The sequence below is a fragment of the Schistocerca nitens genome, chromosome 5 (assembly GCF_023898315.1).
Source record: "Schistocerca nitens isolate TAMUIC-IGC-003100 chromosome 5, iqSchNite1.1, whole genome shotgun sequence".
In the NCBI taxonomy this organism is placed as follows: Eukaryota; Metazoa; Arthropoda; class Insecta; order Orthoptera; family Acrididae; genus Schistocerca; species Schistocerca nitens.
In genome coordinates, this window is record NC_064618.1 from 641,783,100 (window position 1) to 641,800,854 (window position 17,755).

Consider the following 17,755-nt stretch of genomic DNA (forward strand, 5'->3'; position numbering starts at 1 on the left):
AAAATAAGCCACCCTATAATAATAGTGAATATGTTGGGTATCAATGTACGTTGTCTCTTAGACAGTGGAAGTGAGGTGAGTGCAATATCTCAGTCCTTCTTTGATGCATTACCTGGTAAAGACAAGCTTACAGTAATGAGGGTATCAGGACTAAGAATAATTGGTGCTACTGGCAAGGTGTCAAAAACGGTAAAGCAAGAAGCTTTACTGCCCTTTAACCTTAATGGTAATTTAATTGATCATCCATGTTTAATTGTAAACAATCTCAGTATTGAGGTTTTAATTGGCATAGATTTCTTGTCAAAATGTCAGAGTGTTGTTGACTTTGAAAGAAGCCGGTTAAAAATGGTCTTGCCAATAACCGGTGTAATTATAGTACCTTTTAGTGATAAACATGTAGTAACTAATGATGAAACTTGGGAGCTGCCTATACGAGTTCTGAAAAATAGGAGGTATTGGGACGAAGGTGTTAATCTTAGTACAAGTAGGCTAAACACAGAAGAAGAAGAAGAAGAAGCAATTATTTTGGACAAAATAGAAGCTAAATTGCAGGAAATCGATAAGATTTCAGCCAATCAGAAGGAAGAACTGAGACAGGTTCTAAAAAGGCATCATAAAGTATTTTCAGATCGAAGTGGCGTGGTCAAAGGCAGCCAATGAATGCTGTAGGGAGGAGGTTGTTCTGTAACCTCTACACAGTGTGGCAGCTGTGCAGTCCCACCTGTGTGAGATCTTCTTTCCCGTTTCAGGTCTCACTCACTCTTCATCTTTCCTGTCCCCAAAAATTTCGACCTCTTCTTTCCAACACAAAATTTTCCGTTATGGCTATCAAGCCATGAGTTCTGGAACCATTCTATCCACCGATTAGTGAAGAAAAATACCTGATATGACAAACCTAATAGTGACAAACAATAGAGAGGTATGACGTAATTAAGATATAAATGTATTTGAGTAACGAGTATGTATAGTACCCTGGTAATATAGTAAGTACAAAGTATTGTTTTATTGGAAATGGTCCCACAACAGTAATGGAAAAAGATGTACAAATTCATGTACAAGCAGGATCTGAAGTGGTAGTGATACCTATTGTATGCTGTAGAGCTAACTAATTAATAGTAAAGGAGATTGCTTAGTGTTATGAAAAATATGCAGACAAGTTGTAAGAATTAACTCACCTTTTGTAGCAAGGAATGGCAGTGTAATAGAATTGAGCAGTGTTTGTGGTTGAGACGTGAAGGACACGTCCCTGAAGTATTTATAAGGTTGGAGCTGGCCGTTATTTTGGTGTAGTGTGTGACAGGATACACCTACACGTATTGAGGTTATGAGTTGGAGGCGTGAATGCGACCATAGGTGCCCTTATGTTAGATGAGACAGAGCAGCTCATGGTGTCCTATAGGTTTAAGGAATTTAGCATTACGCTCGTCCATAATTACTTGATGCATTTTAGTGGTAGGTCGAGAGAGACTACCTGTGGTTTCAGCGTCCGATCGAGTGGAAATGGATTGCCACGTGAGCAAACTGATCAGCTGCAATACACTAGAGATATGAAAGAAATGTGCTATCCTATGCTTTAAATGTTAACAGAGTGAGTGTTAAATAAGTACATACACTAGCAACATAATTGAATAACATAATGACAGACGTGAAACATTATTTTAGCTCAGCATAAATACACTTCAGAGTAAGTAAGTACCTAATTGCAGATGTGGAACTGACACAGCAGCAGAGGACCAATAAGTGGATTTTGTAGTCAACTAAACGTAGTGTGTTTTGAAAACTCAGAACTGTACTATTACCAAAAGTTACTCACATGTACAAAGAAGCTGAGAAAATAACTACTAATCAAATATACTCATACTATCTCTAAGAATAAGGTAATCGAAGATGAGTCAGCTAAGTGAATAAAATACAAATGTATCAGGAATGTACCGAGCATTGGTTCAGTGTTCCGGCCCAGAAATAATAAATTCAGATTAGATATGATTCATGATTATATGCCTTGAGCAAAAATTTTCTCTAGTACGTGACTAACGGCGTTTTGAGCCATTTGTTTACCGATTTTATGACAGTTAAGTAACCGTAAGAGTAAAAATTGAAAAACTTCTGTTAACTTTGTTCCAGCAAAATATTGAAAGATGAAATGTATATATCCCCATTTCATTGTGACCCACCCTTAGATATTAAGTGAACAGAGTCTGAGGCACTCTTTTTGTTTGTTCTACAGGACAAACCAGATAGTGGCAGCCTGGTAGCTGCGTGAAAGCGTGGAGTGACTTGGACACAACTCACGGTGACCCCTCCCCTTTCCCCATGTAATTTAGAGTGAACGTGAAGGACGCACACCATAGCAACTTCCCTCCTCTACCCTTGTGAATGGAAGTGTAGGACGCCAGCCAAAGCGGCTACAACCACGTGTGTAAAAATCATTTGTGAAAATTTTCTTTCAGGTTTAGAAAAGACTGCTAAGGGATAATCATCTGTTTATGTATCATGCTAAATTCTTTGAATTTGTGTATATAAAAATGTATTTAATGTATTTAATGGATTTAAGATTTTCATAATTTTACATAATGTATGTGTTTGTTCGTCTAAGGCAATATGTATGCCAAAATATTTCACTGATTTAGCTTAAATTTTGAGTAATAATGTTGCTTAAGAGGCAGTGAACATGCCCGCAGTTTCAATAATTAATGTAGGTAATCAGTTTCCTTTTAATATTTCTACATGTTTACATTTCAATTTTAATTTTTCATGGGAAGTTAAGCTGTACTCTTGCTTCCCTTTTTGTAATTAAATTTTTTTTTCATTCATTAACATTCAAAAACAAAAAAAAATTTAAGTAGAGGGTGATGTAGGGAAGCAGCCTACTCACGCCGTAATAAACTCACATCAGTCTTTCCATTGTGTGCCAGCCAGTCCGTTGTAACTAGCTCTGACGTCATAAATGTTGCGCAATACTTTAAAAATCAAGCAAATAACCTAAAACATTTCTAGCATGTCAGGAGTAATACTAAATTAATATGTGTTGAATATCAGTTTGATAACTTTAGCCATTTTTGAAATTTGGACGTTTTTCTGTAAAAATCATTGGCGCAACAGAAAAGAGCTAGAGACTTCAAAATTTGTATTTAGATTCATCTTTCATAATGATTTAATAAAAACAGTACTTTGGATTTCACAAATTAAAATTTTAGTGGAAATTCATGATTTTCTGGTTTTCGTCTCAAAACTGAAGGAAGCAAGATAGATTAAGTAGGCTAATAAATAAGGCCAGGATGTTTAGATTTAAATAGGTTGGAGATCCGCTATAACTATGAAGATGTGAAAAGTTTCATTTGAATACCTATAAAATTATAGCGATAGCGGATCTCAAAAGGGCCAGTTCAGAGCTCATCTACTGCGTGCAATGTAATTAAATTAATTCTCTCGCCCAAAATATTTAACTTAGCCACGTCAAAATATTATTATCAATACTTACCTGCGTGCTGAATGCACATTTAAATTAAGAGCTTCTTCGGCCATCAGCAAGAGAAGCTATAATTTATTATGTAACTTGAAGTGGTGCGTTACTAGCCCAGCGGCTAGTCGGGAAAGCCGATTTGATCAGGCGTTCCCTTAGCCGTCCGCACCGCGGCTTTATATATAAGAACGCTGCGCGAGGAAGCAAGGCCCCAGTTCTCTCCAGACGCTGAATAACACGCCATCTGTGTCGGGAGCCGCGTCGCGTCGGTATCACTGGTACTAACAGCCTCGGATGCCGTATTGAGTTACTCGAGATGCGCGTAACCATGAAATCATTTCAAGTGAAGTGTTAATTCTGGGATGATTTTCATTATCTAGCTTCAGTTTGCGTATTGTCGTATTTTCACGTGCCGTCGCGGGACAGACATTCTACCAATTATTTAGCGTGGCGTTTGATGAAATATTCTCATCAAATTATGGCGAGCATTCATTTTAACATTTTATTCGGACATTTATAGTTGCATCAGCGCATTAGACTCTGAACTGCTCTGATAGTTAGGTTGTAGGGATACTTGTGTTTTTTTTATCTGTGACTTTGAGAATATACTCAACTATTTTGGAAAATCGTTTTTGATTAGAAATCCCGGACAATCTCCTAATTCCTCAGAGCTATAAGCTGCAGCTATAATTGTATTCTCAGATGAAGTGGGCACTAGGAACTCTAATTACAGGCTTCACGTTTTGTTAAATCACTTTCTGGGTGCTAAAAAGTAAATAGAGAGCCAGTGTTGAGAACGGCGAAAGACAGCATTAACAACATTCTAAATGCCAGGAACTGTTTCTACAAACAAACATTTATGCAACAGTTAAACAACTAATTCTATCCGCCGCCCCACACACGTATCTTTTGTAAAACTTAATGTCTTGTGTGCATGGACAGTGGCTATTGAAAAATTTTTGATCGAGGTGGTTAATGAATGTGTTAACCATGGTCCCTGATACGCTGTAGTCCATTACTAGACCATTTGGTTGTCTGTGCACTTTATTACTGAAAGTGAAATAGTTGTAATTAAATATCAGTTCAAGCAAACTAATGAATTCAACTATCTGAGCTACAGATACCTTTTTGTGCTTTATGAGATTCTGTTTAATAACCTTCACTCCATCTATGGGGATGTTTATATATAAATTTCTGACATCTAGCGATAATGTCAGGCACTTGTCAGGTACAGGAGTGTTTAGTAACTCATGTGCTGAAGTATAACTGTTTTTAACACAGTAGTTTACTTCAAATGTGTAGTTGTTCATCTGAATATCATTTAGTTTGCGCCAACTTATAGTCTGGACTGTTCCTGGAGTTAACAATAGGTCTCAAAGCACAGTCTTTCTTGTCAATCTTTAGCTGTGACCTCAGCTGTGGTGCTTTTGGGTTCATGGATGTGCATATGTGTTTCTCCTTCTCAATAACGTCCAGTGATCTCTGCACGACGTGTGTATATATTCGACAGACTGACTGGCAGCGCCATCCCACACTACCGAATTTGTTTGGCACTTTTATGGCAAACTAGCTGTGTTCCCGGTATTGCATGAGTATGTATTTATTACAGTTCTATTGGACCATCTCCTACTCCCCCTCTCTCTGGCCATCTCCTCTCCCATTTCTCTGTCCATTTCCTCGTGCCTGTCTCTTTGTCCATCTCCTCTTTCCTTCCTCTGTCTATCTCCTCCTCCTCCTCACTTTCTCTACCCATTTCACCCTACCACTCTCCCTTTTCATCTCTTCCCCCCATCACATCTGTTCCATATCCTCCATGCACCTCTCTATCTTTTCATCACTTCCTCCCCACTTCTCTCTCCACGACACCATCCCCACCGCAACAAGAAGCTGTTCTTACCCCAACCGTATTTCTTCGCAGATAGGAAGTAATACGTGTACGAAGTTTGGTTGAAATAGATCCAGGGATGTAGGAGGAATGTTCTACCACAGCTTTCCCATGTAAACACAAGTCACATATGTTTCACATATATTTAACATATTTCACACATATTTCACCTACATCTCTAGCCAATTTCGCCCCGCAGTTTCGTTTTCACGCAGCTCAATATTTATGAAGCAGCTATGTGTTGTATAATGAATACAATTGGTAATAAGTAATTAAGAAATAAATTACAACGTTATGAACTGATGTGGCAGTTTTAGTGCATAAACAGTGAAAATGTAGTAAGCAATAAGCATTTTCCGTTTCATAATTTTGTGGAGCTTGTCAGCTATCCAGTGTAACCACCAGAACGTTGAAAGCAAACATGCGTGAATTGTGTTGTACATGTGCCGGATGTCAGTTTGTGGGATGGAGTTCCCTGTCTGTTGCACGTGGTCCGTCAATACAGGGACAATTGATGCGTTTGTGAATGACGCTGGAGCTGGCGTCCAATGATGCCCCATATGTGTTCGATTAGAGACTGGTCTGGTGATCAAACAGTCCAAGGTAACATGTCGACATTCAGTGCAGCATGTTGGCTTACAACAGCGGTATGCGGGCGAGCCCTATCCTCTTGGAAAACACCTCTACATATACATCTACATCCATACTCCGCAAGCCACCTGGCGGTGTGTGGCGGAGGGTACTTTGAGCACCTCTATCGGTTCTCCCTTCTATTCCAGTCTCGTATTGTTCGTGGAAAGAAAGATTGTCGATATGCCTCTGTGTGGGCTCTAATCTTTCTGATTTTATCCTCATGGTCTCTTCGCGAGATATACGTAGGAGGGAGCAATATACTGCTTGACTCCTCCGTGAATGTATGTTCTCGAAACTTCAACAAAAGCCCGTACCGAGCTACTGAGCGTCTCTCCTGCAGAGTCTTCCACTGGAGTTTATCTATCATCTCCGTAACGCTTTCGCGATTACTGAATGATCCTGTAACGAAGCGCGCTGCTCTCCGTTGGATCTTCTCTATCTTCTATCAACCCTATCTGGTACGGATCCCACACTGGTGAGCAATATTGAAGCAGTGGGCGAACAAGTGTACTGTAACCTATTTCCTTTGTTTTCGGATTGCACTTCCTTAGGATTCTTCCAATGAATCTCAGTCTGGCATCCGCTTTACCGACGATCAACTTTATATGATCATTCCATTATAAATCACTCCTAATGCCTACTCCCAGATAATTTATGGAATTAACTGCTTCCAGTTGCTGACCTGCTATATTGTAGTTAAATGATAAAGGATCTTTCTTTCTATGTATTCGCAGCACATTAAACTTGTCTACATTGAGATTCAATTGCCATTCCCTGCGCCATGCGTCAATTCGTTGCAGATCCTCCTGCATTTCAGTACAATTTTCCATAGTTACAACCTCTCGATATACCACAGCATCATCCACAAAAAGCCTCAGTGAACTTCCGATGTTATCCACAAGGTCATTTATGTATATTGTGAACAGCAACGGTCCCACGACACTCCCCTGCTGCACACCTGAAATCACTCTTACTTCGGAAGAATTGTGAATGAATGCTGCGTTCTCCTGGAATGTTATACATGAGTGTCAGCACAACAGGTGGAATCACCGGACTGGCGTACAAATTTGCAGCCAGGGGGCGTGTTATATCCACAGGAGTGTTCCTGCTGTCATACAAAATCGCGCACCATACCGTAACTCAAACCGTAGTTCCAATATGTTTCTAGCACGCACACGGGTTGATTGCAAGCCCTCGACTGGACACCTTCTAACAGACACACAGCCATCAATGGCACCGAGATAGAAGCAGCTTTCATCAGCAAATACACCACACCTCCGCCATGTTCTCAAATGAGCTCGCGCTTGACACCACCGAAGTCTAACATGGTGGTGGCTTGGGGTCAGTGGAATGCACACTACAGAGCGACTGGCTTGTAACAGTTTGCTGCGTCACAGTGGTGCCAACTGCTGCTCAAATTGCTGCTGCAGATGCAGTGTGATGCGCCACGATGTCTTCCCTCTCGGTAATGCCGCGTGGTCGTCGGAAGCCTGCTCTTCTCGGGATCGTACATTCTCGTGACCACCGCTGGCAGCAGTCATGTACAGTGGGTACGTTCCTACCAAGTCTTTCTGCAGTATTGCAGAAGGAGCAATCGACTTCCCGTAGCCCTATTACATGACCTCGTTCATACTCATCAAGGTGCTGATAACGGCGTCTTTGTTGCCTTAAAGGCCTTCACGACTAACATCAACTCAACACATCCCATCTCAGAGCTAACTAACGCTCACGGACTTACAGCCATATAATCACATAATCAACTCTACTTTCTTATGCCTGTATTACGCCATATCTCGATATTAATCCACACATAAAGTGCCTCTTACTAGTACGATAACTGTAATTGGCCCTTCGTGGTACTTACCAATGAAAATTTCCATTGTGTCCGTAGCAGCAACGTTTCACCACCATTGCTGTTGTTAAGAAGGAAATGCATGTAAATAGATAAGTGCATATTAGAGCTTCGTTCCTGCCGCAAAAAAGGCTACATACCAACAGCAACTGTTCAAATGTGTGTGAAATCTTATGGGACTTAACTGCTAAGGTCATCAGTCCCGAAGCTTGCACACTACGTAACCTAAATTATCCTAAGGACAAACACACTCACCCATGCCCGAAGGAGGACTCGAACCTCCGTCGGGACCAGCCCCCTAGACCGCTCGGCTAATCCCGCGAGGCATACCGACAGCATGTGACTATTTAGGTGTGATGTAAGCGACTTGCGCAGTATTCTACCATCACTTTGCGGACATTTTTACTCCATCATTCTATGATTTCGGAACATGTATAATCTTTGATTGTTGATTGATTTGTTATTATTTATTTATTCTTGCTTCTTAGTCACTTCTAATTAAAATTATTCACAAATATATCAAAGCAACATTTGACATTCTTCATACAAATATTTTAGGGTAAGCATTTTAAAACTTGCTTTCAGAACGAATATACATGGTGGTCCATTGATAGTGACCGGGCACCTATCTCACGAAATAAGCATCAAACGAAAAAACTACACAGAACGAAACTCGTCTAGCTTGAAGGGGGAAAGCAGATCTATGGTTGGCCCGCTAGATGGCGCTGCCATAGGTCAAACGGATATCAACCGCGTATTTTTAAATAGGAACCCCCATTTTTTATTACATATTCGTGTAGTACGTAAAGAAATATGAATGTTTTAGTTGGACCACGTTTTTCGCTTTGTGATAGATGGCGCTGTAATAGTCACAAACGTATGAGTACGTAGTATTACGTAACATTCCGCCAGTGCGGACGGTATTTGCATCGTGATACGTTACCCGTGTTAAAATGGACCGTTTACCAATTGCGGAAACGGTCGATATCGTGTTGACGTATGGCTATTGTGATCAAAATGCCCAACGGGCGTGTGCTATGTATGTTGCTCGGTATCCTGAACGACATCACCCAAGGGTCCGGACCGTTCGCCGGATAGTTACTTTATTTAAGGAAACAGGAAGTGTTCAGCCACATGTGAAACGTCAACCACGACATGCAACAAATGATGATGCCCAAGTAGGTGTTTTAGCTGCTGTCGCGGCTAATGCGCACATCAGTAGCAGACAAATTGCGCGAGAATCGGGAATCTCATAACGTCGCTGTTGAGAATGCTACATCAACATCTATTGCACGCGTACCATATTTCTATGCACCAGGAGTTGCATGGAGACGACTGGGCACAAGAAAAATTACGGGACGATGACAGATTTCTTGCACGCGTTCTGTTTAGCGACGAAGCGTCATTCACCAACAGCGGTAACGTAAACCAGCATAATATGCACCATTGGGCAACGGAAAATACACGATGGCTGCGACAAGTGGAACGTCATCGACCTTGGCGGGTTAATATATGGTGCAGCATTATGGGAGGAAGGATAATTGGCCCCCATTTTATCGATGGCAATCTAAATGGTACAACGTATGTCGATTTCCTACGTAACGTTCTGCCGATGTTACTACAAGATGTTTCACTGCATGACAGAATGGCGATGTACTTCCAACATGATGGATGTCCGGCACATAGCTCGCGTGCGGTTGAAGCGGTGTTGAATAGCATATTTCATGACAGTTGGATTGGTCGTCGAAGCACCATACCATGGCCCGCACGTTCACCGGATCTGACGTCCCCGGATTTCTTTCTGTGGGGAAAGTTGAAGGATATTTGCTATAGTGATCCACCGACAACGCCTGACAACATGCGTCAGCGCATTGTCAATGCATGTGCGAACATTACGGAAGGTGAACTACTCGCTGTTGAGAGGAATGTCGTTACACGTATTGCCAAATGCACTGAGGTTGACGGACATCGTTTTGAGCGTTTATTGCATTAATGTGGTGTTTACAGGTAATCACGCTGTAACAGCATGCGTTCTCAGAAATGATAAGTTCACAAAGGTACATGTATCACGTTGGAACCTACGTTCTGTATTTTAATTTAAAAAACCTACATTTTACCAACTGTTCGTCTAAAATTGTGAGCCATATTTTTGTGTCTATTACAGCGCCATTTATCACAAAGCGAAAAAAGTGGTCCAACTAAAACATTCGAAAAAAGTGGTCCAACTAAAACATTCATATTTCTTTACAGTACTTCACGAATGTGTAATAAAATTGGGGCTCCTGTTTAAAAAACGCAGTTGATATCCGTTTGACCTATGGCAGCGCCATCTAGCGGGCCAATCATAGCGCCATCTGGTTTCCCCCTTCAAGCTAGACGAGTTTCGTTCTTTGTAATTTTTTCGTTTGACGCTTTTTTCGTGAGATATTTGGGCATGTCACGATCAATGGACCACCCTGTAAACACATGGTGAGTCATATAAGATATAACACTCCTTTTGTTCCTGAACGGTTAGACATATCAATATGCGTTTTTCGGCATAAATTAGAGCGATATTTTTTTGTTTGGTTAATGTTTTCAGTAATGGTATCAACAGAGATATTGTAGTAAGTACGACTTTTTAAATGGAACCTTATACTTTTTATAACTGCATTCGATAGCCCTTGAGACGACAATTACAGTGATACAGCGTTTGCTAAAATTGACGTTGAGCCCAGTCGTTAAAAAATTCGAGAAATGTCCTAGAATTTGAGAGCACAATGGGCGGAAACGGCATTTTCGGTACAAACACTGCCAAGCAGGCGTCTCAAACCAGGCTGAGTAGTTGTATGCCATATGGTAGGCCTGTGCTTCGGGAATAAAGCTTTGTTTTCCCTTGAACCAACTCACGACCTAGACGCAGGTTCACTTACGAATGTTTTATATGGAAATAAGACATAGGCTAGACACTTGCGTATCTCAGAGGGCTTAAGAGATTTGTGTATCCTTCCACACTTTAGTGCGTTGAAACACATAACTCAACTTTTCATTTTACAAGAGGTCTTATACGCTGCAAAAAGCAGTTGGTGTATTAAATGTCTAAATGTTAAAAGAAAGATTTTACCTAGCTTTTCCCGTACGAGACTGTGTGCTCCTAGAGGGAAAATACACGCTGCCTGACAACTGTCTCTACCTACTGTGCTCTAAATTATATCATATGGGATACATTCGTGGAACTAAACATTTTATTACAAATACCTTGGTGAACACCTGTAAACGGAAAAATAAATATTCCTGTTAACGAAAAGTCTTTTCATACTGAACGTGAGTGCGTAATGACAGTGTGATCAGCTACAAGCAATACACGATGTCGACTTATTTGACACTGCATTGCAATTTCGTACACACGTAAATGAAGTAAACAATTTACTAACAATGATTTGGTAGCCCTCCACTTCACATAACATAAATTTTGTCTTCCAAAAAATAACTTTATCATTTATTTAAAACCGAGCGAGGTGGCGTATCGGTTAGCTCACCGGACTTGCAATCGAGAGGACGACGGTTCAAATCCGCGTCCAGCCATCCTGATTTAGGTTTTCCATGATTTCCCTAAATCGCTTCAGGCAAATGTCGGGATAGTTCCTGTGAGAGGGGACGCCGGATTTCCTTGCTCATACTTTCCTAACCCGATGGGACCAATGACCTCGCTGTTTGGTCCCCTCCCCAAAATCAACAAACCAACCAACTTCATTTAAACATGTATTCTAACTGTTTACCATGGACTGAAAGGCACATTTGCAATCGCCGTTCGAAGGAACGATGAACACATGTAATCACAGTGGATGACATGGTAGAGCATGCACTGGCGATTCGACGACACATTTCGTCTGGCGTAGCTGGAGTTTATTCACAGATTGCACCGTTGAGTGCTCCGGAAAGAAAGAAATCAAGAAGAGTCAAATCAGGAGACTTCACAGGCCATTTGACAACAGAATATCGTCCTATCCAACGTCCAGGAAAGTTCTCATTCAGTATTTGCGTTGCAACACGGGACGAGTGAGCTGGACAATCGTCTTGTCGCAACCACTTACACTATATCCAGTGGTACCTCTTCTCGAAGAACCGACAGAATGTTCATCAGACAGTGAGCGTACGAATGTCCATTTAGAACGCCTAAGAAGAAGTAACGTCCCAGAATGTATTTCCCTATGATGCCGCACCATACGTTTACGGTAAACGGCCGTTGATGTTGCACCTGACGAAGCCAGTGTGGATTTTAGGTTGCCCAGAAGTTATGAAAATTTACATTTGCGTTATTAGTAAACGTTGCTTCATCGGTAAAGAGCACACGTTGGAAAAACATCGGGTCGTCTCTCAGTTACTAAATGGCAAACCGACCGAATTCTGTACGACGTTCGAAATCACGGTCGTTGAGTGCTTGATGTAATGACAGATTATAGGAATGAAAATTCTGTCGATGCAGGATGCGAATGACACTCGTCTGGCTGATTCCACATTCCTTGGTAATATGTGTCGTACCAGTGTGCAGATTCATTAGGATCGTAGCCAGACTAGCTTATTCGTGTTCTCTGTCTGTTGCAATCTCCTCCCTTGTCTTCTTTTTCACGTTCTAACAGCCTGTCCATACTAGCATCTCAATATTTCGTGCAATGCGTGACGTGTCGGCCATTGGCAATTTGGATATACCGTGGCACTGTTTTTATGGTATTTCTTTTACATTCACCATATAAAAATAGTATATCCAAGTTCTCCCCATTGACGTACAAGTCTGCACACAATGAATGCTGAAGCAGAAATGAGAGGCCTGCAGTGCAGACAAGTAAACAGCAAGTATAAACTAGCTGTTACCCATGGTTGCGCTCACATGTATCTAATTTCGTTATGATGAACGGTGGTGAGTAAGTAAGCTACTGTACGTGGGATAACATTAGCTACCCTCCACACACGTCTCCCTAATCACGTAAGTATAACGCAGGACGTCGCGCCGCTCTCCACCCTCCCAAGCTTTCCCAACGCACGGTGCATCGGTACGTGCAGCGCCGCTGCGGAGCAGAGCGCGTGCGCACAGAAGGGCATGGACAGGAGTGTGCATCTGTGCATCGTGCTGCTCACCTAGCTATACATTATACACTACTGCCCATTAAAATTGCTACACCAAGAAGGAATGCAGATGACAAACGGGTATTCATTGGACAAATATATTATACTAGAACTGACATGTGATTACATTTTCACGCAATTTGTGTGCATAGATCCTGAGGAATCAGTACCCAGTACAACCACCTCTGGCCGTAATAACAGCCTTCATACGCCTGGGCATTGAGTCAAACAGAGCTTCGATGGCGTGTACAGGTACAGCTGCCCATGCAGCTTCAACACGATACCACAGTCAATCAAGAGTAGTGACTGGCGTATTGCGACGAGCCAGTTGCTGCGTCACCATTGACCAGACGTTATCAATTGGTGAGAGATCTGGAGAATGTGCTGGCCAGGACAGCAGTCGAACATTTTCTGTATCTAGAAAGGCCCGTACAGGACCTACAACATGCGGTCGAACATTATCCTGCTGAAATGTAGGGTTTCGAAGGATCGAATGAAGGGTAGAGCCATGGGTCGTAACACATCTGAAATCTAACGTCCACTGTTCAAAGTGCCATCAATGCGAACAAGAGGTGACCGAGACGTGTAACCAATGGCACCCCATACCATCAAGCCGGGTGATACGCCAGTATGGCGATGACGAATACACGCTTCCAATGTGCGTTCACCGCGATGTCGCTAAACACGGATGCGACCATCATGATGCTGTAAACAGAACCTGGATTCATCCGAAAAAATGACGTTTTGCCATTCGTGCACCCAGGTTCGTCGTTGAGTACACCGTCGTAGGCGCTCCTGTCTCTGATGCAGCGTCAAGGGTAACCGCGGCCATGGTCTCCGAGCTGATAGTCCATGCTGCTGCAAACGTCGCCGAATTGTTCGTGCAGGTGGTTGTTGTCTTGCAAACGTCCCCATCTGTTGACTCAGGGATCGAGACGTGGCTGCACGATCCGTTACAACCATTCGGATAAGATGCCTGTCATCTCGACTGTTAGTGATACTAGGCCGTTGGGATCCAGCACGGCGTTCCGTATTACCCTGCTGAACCCACCGATTGCATATTCTGCTAACAGTCATTGGATCTCGACCAACGCGAGCAGCAATGTCGCGATACGATAAACCGCAATCGCAATAAGCTACAATCCGACTATTATCAAAGTCGGAAACGTGGTACGCATTTCTCCTCCTTACACGAAGCATCACAACAACGTTTCAGAAAGCTACGCCCGTCAACTGCTGTTCGTGTATGAGAAATCGGTTGGAAACTTTCCTCATGTCAGCAGGTTGTAGGTGTCGCCACCGGTGTCAACCTTGTCTGAATGCTCTGATAAGCTAATCATTTGCATATCACAGCATCTTCTTCCTGTCGGTTAAATTTCGAGTCTGTAGCACGTCATCTTCGTGGTGTAGCAATTTTAATGGCCAGTAGTGTACAACTTGTGCACTATGTAACAAGTAGTGTGGAACTATGGACTACACACACTGAAGATTTTATAAGCATTGTATTCATTGCTTTTAATCGTATCACAGCACCTATCAACCGACAAAAGCATTTTCACGAACATTATCAAGGTCAAATGTCAAAGAATAGATAGCGTTTTCAGAGGGTAAATACTTTTCCCTACTTCGCATAATAGTCCTCATATCAGTGAGTATCTTGTATCAAGGACTTTCTTCCAAAGGGTTCAAGTTATCTCCGTACTAAATTTCATCGAAATCGATTGGTCGTAAAAGTTTAACACACAGTGTTAGTTTTACATTTATAATGTTTGTATGGGTAAAACATTCAGTTACATTACCTTTTTTCCGTGATCCAATTTTGAATAAATAAAGCTTGTACAGTGCCCCAAATTACGCTGAAGGTACGTGCGAAAATTCCTTGAAAGAGAATAATGTGTCCAAACAGACAGATAAGTTGTTTTTAGTAACACTTTAAATCACGATATCTTTTTTATTGATCTAATTTTGATAGGTCCCTAAATTTATGCTCAAGTTACCTGCGAAAATCCCATGAAAATTCGTCTAGCAGTTTTGGAGAACCATGCACAGTGTGTGTGTGCAACACTAGATACAAGTTAACAGCTAACCACTTGTTTGTATTTAAATACACTCATGTTCAGAAAGAAACAGAACCCTCGAAGGACTAGAAATAGCACCTTCATATTCGCAGGACATATACAGTAGTATGTTCTGGAGAAATGATTAGCCACCGTAAGGTGGCTCGCGGAGTATAGATGTAGATGTAGATGTAGATTGCAGTCACCTCGATTCAGCATGTCTCCTGTTGGCTAGTAGGCACGGTGTCCGCCATTATTATTATTATTCTCATGTCAGAAACATACACAAAACACAGTTTATACAATTATTGACAGACCAACACAATTTATATAATTTTTGACCAAAATTTGACCGCTTCCAAAGCATTTTCCCTTGCCTAGTGAAGGTCTACTTCTGTGCAGCTGTCTGGACACGGTCGATGCTGAAGCATATGTTGAACAGTCTGTTCTTCCTCGCAGTCGCATCAGTTTTTGTATTCTTCAATGTATCCCCATTTTGCCACGCCAGCACGTCATCTACCCAATGCTGAACTCAGTCTTTTGAGGCCGATTCTCATCATAACCAGGGGGTAAAGGTTCTGAAAATCTTTTCCAATGAGGAAGGTGGGATGTCTCAGCCCTCCGTAAATGCAGCCTGGCTTCTTCATCAGTGGTTGTTAGTTGCTCCGATGTTATGAGAAAACTTTTCCTTGACTTTGGTCGTTGTGAGTAGGGTTGATGTCCATGCATGGGATTAGTTTTTTCTTGTTCCATGTTGGCATGTGTTGACTTATGCCAAACAGGACAGGCATACTCTGCAGCGGAGTAACATAATGTCATTGCAGAAGTTCGGATGGTTTCAGCTTTTTTGGCCCACTGTGTCCTCCCATTTTCTCAGTAGATTGTTCCTGGTGGAGACATTTGATTTGAAATTCATGCAGTGTTTTTTGAACGTTAAAGATCTGTCGAGTGTTGTTCTTAGGTACTCTGGGATGTCACAGTGTTACAAATTAACTCCTGACTATTATACTAGGCGCGCAGTCCGGAACCGTGCGACTGCTACGGTCGCAGGTTCGAATCCTGCCTCGGGCATGGATGTGTGTGATGTCCTTAGGTTAGTTAGGTTTAAGTAGTTCTAAGTTCTAGGGGACTGATGACCACAGCAGTTGAGTCCCATAGTGCTCAGAGCCATTTGAACCATTTGACTATTATATCTTTAATTTCCGGATGATTTGCTATTTCTCAGATGGAAAGCACACACTTGTGTCTTTGATAGGTTTGGTTTAAGCTGGTTTATTCTGTAGTATTTTGACAGATCTTCAATAGCACTCTTTAGGGTGATTTCTATTGAATAGAAGTTTGTGCTTTGGGTTTCCAGAGCGAGGTCATCGGCGTAGAAGAAGTTCTTGCAGTCGGGGACTATGGGTTGGTCGTTAGTACATATATTGAACAGAACTAGAGCCAACACACTTCCATGGGGAAGGGCATTTTTCTGTAGCCTCCATCGGCTGAGCTACCCTTGGAGGTCAAAGAAGAATCTTCGGTCCTGCAGAATATTGGCGACGAGCCTGGGGAGGCTGAAATCCTTCGTTAGTTTGTACACCTTGTATGTTAGTAACTGGTGGTTGGCGGTGTCGTACGCTGCTGTCATGTCCAAGAATGCCATACCTTTCACCTTACAGACTTCAAATCTGTCTGTCTGTGTAAGACTGAGGGATTGCACTGTGGGGCTGTTATCCTGGCGGAATTTGTGAAAGTGACACAGTAGCGTGATTGGTCAAAAATTCTTTGGACTGTTTCCTTCTTTAGCAGGTTTCAGTACAGCAATTACTCGGCTCTTCCGCCATATCTTTGGAATTTGACAGCTGTCAATAGTCCGCAGCTCGTGGTCGTGCGGTAGCGTTCTCGCTTCCCACGCCCGGGTTCCCGGGTTCGATTCCCGGCGGGGTCAGGGATTTTTCTCTGCCTCGTGATGACTGGGTGTTGTGTGATGTCCTTAGGTTAGTTAGGTTTAAGTAGTTCTGAGTTCTAGGGGACTGATGACCATAGATGTTAAGACCCATAGTGCTCAGAGCCATTTGAACATCTGTCAATACTTTCATTGAAGAGTTGAAGAAACCATTCCTTTGTTGCTAATTTAAAGTGCTTGATTTGCTCAGTTCGTACATCGTCCAAGCCACCTGAATTACCATTTTTACTCTGTCAGCCTTCTGTAATTCATCCATCGTGAACGGGAGTGAAAAGTTATTATTCTCCTCGTGTTCATTTCTACGTAGTTTAGGTTTCTTTGGATTTATGGCCGGGCTAGAGTGCTATTTGGTTGGCAGTGATATTTTGTTGTGCCGTGGTCTTAGTTGGATCATTGCTCAGGCGTCGCCCAAGCCCCCAGTCCTTATGACTATCTTTTTATAGATCTATGTTTTCTATTGTTTTAATCCATTTTTCTCTTTTTGATAATATTATAGAGGAAATTAGTTTCTTTCTTGTTTTATAGTTGTTTCACTGAAAGGATTTTCTCTAAATAAGGTGCTATATTCCGTAAATAAGGCTGCCTGATTTGACGTGAGTCCAGGGATGTAAGATGTTCGACAGTCACGAAGTACAGATATTTTGGAACATCCCTTTACACCCGTGGTGAAGGTGCCGTACCGTTCTGGTGTTGGTTCTATAGAAGACACTTCCGCATCCTGTAAATCTCGACCGGACAGCCTTTCTAAAGTTAACCCTGCCCCGAAAGGGGATTTTTTGAGGTGTAGCAGCGGCAAATATTTGGCAGATTATTG

General features: G+C 42.0%; 1 protein-coding gene across 3 annotated transcripts in view; it reads left to right on the forward strand.

Annotated features, from left to right (window-relative positions):
- Window positions 1–17,755, forward strand: part of LOC126259450 (probable cytochrome P450 301a1, mitochondrial) — a 301,288-nt gene that overhangs the window by 215,574 nt on the left and 67,959 nt on the right. The window lies entirely within an intron of this gene.